Source organism: Aplysia californica, unplaced genomic scaffold, assembly GCF_000002075.1.
Source record: "Aplysia californica isolate F4 #8 unplaced genomic scaffold, AplCal3.0 scaffold00229, whole genome shotgun sequence".
In the NCBI taxonomy this organism is placed as follows: Eukaryota; Metazoa; Mollusca; class Gastropoda; order Aplysiida; family Aplysiidae; genus Aplysia; species Aplysia californica.
This window is the reverse complement of record NW_004797499.1, coordinates 1,013,927-1,014,982: the sequence shown is the minus strand read 5'-3', so window position 1 is coordinate 1,014,982 and position 1,056 is coordinate 1,013,927.

The window sequence follows — 1,056 nt, the reverse complement described above, 5'->3', positions numbered from 1 at the left end:
GGGGCAGAAAGTGGAAATGAAAGGGGACAACAGAACATTGCTAGAGAGTAGGAAAGGAGGTGAAAGGAGACAATCTTAGAGAAGAAAATTTTTCGGTCGCTACCCGGATTCGAACCCGGGACCTTTGAATGAGAGGCCAACACCTTAACCTCTAGGCCACGAGAGCCCCCTTTAAATGTATTACAAACGAATAACAAACACACACAAAAAAAGGAGTAGAGGTAAGGACGATATTATAGTCAGACGATTAATTGGTAGTAAAGAGGGAGCGAGCAAGGAAACCAGAGTGAAACCACACCAGAGCACCCGCCAACCACCCACCTACTGAGGTCACGAAGAGATTATCTAGCCAATCAGCTGAAAGCACGCGAGCCGTGTGAGTATTCAGTGTCAGGGGAAACGACTTGCTCTAGAAGGACATGACTGACTTGCGAGAAGGGCTGGGCAATGAGTCGCTTTAGCAAAATCCGGATAATGATATGTTAATGCACCTCTTTGGCCACTAATATTAGTAAGTAGAAGTTTTACGGAGCTCGCAACTACTGCATAATTTCATATGAGCGCCAGAAGATTAGAGATGTTACAAGAGAGTAACAAACATAAAAAAGAAGAAGGGGAGATAAGGACGATAGATGTTTGATAGGAAAGAAGGAGTAACCCACACCAGAGCACCCGCCAATCACCCACCGGCCAATAATATGATATTAACCGCTTCGGCAAATGGGTGCACCCACTTCGGCAAACGGGTCAGGAAATAGAGTTAAGAGTCTGAATTCGGATAATGTTTCATTGAGAATTATCCGGTTATCCATATAGATTATCCGGATTTTGCCCACCTCTGCTTGTGGGGTTTAGCAAAATTCTGTTCTCCTTCTCTTTTATTTGTGAAAAATGTTTGAAAGAGTTAGTCGGAACACTTTATAAAAACGTATTTTCAAATTTAAACAAATCGGATGGAGTGTTTGTTTTTTTAATTGTTTGTGCTTTGTGCTTTGTGCTTTGTGTGTGTGTGTGTGTGTGTGTGTGTGTGTGTGTGTGTGTGTGTGTGTGTGTGTA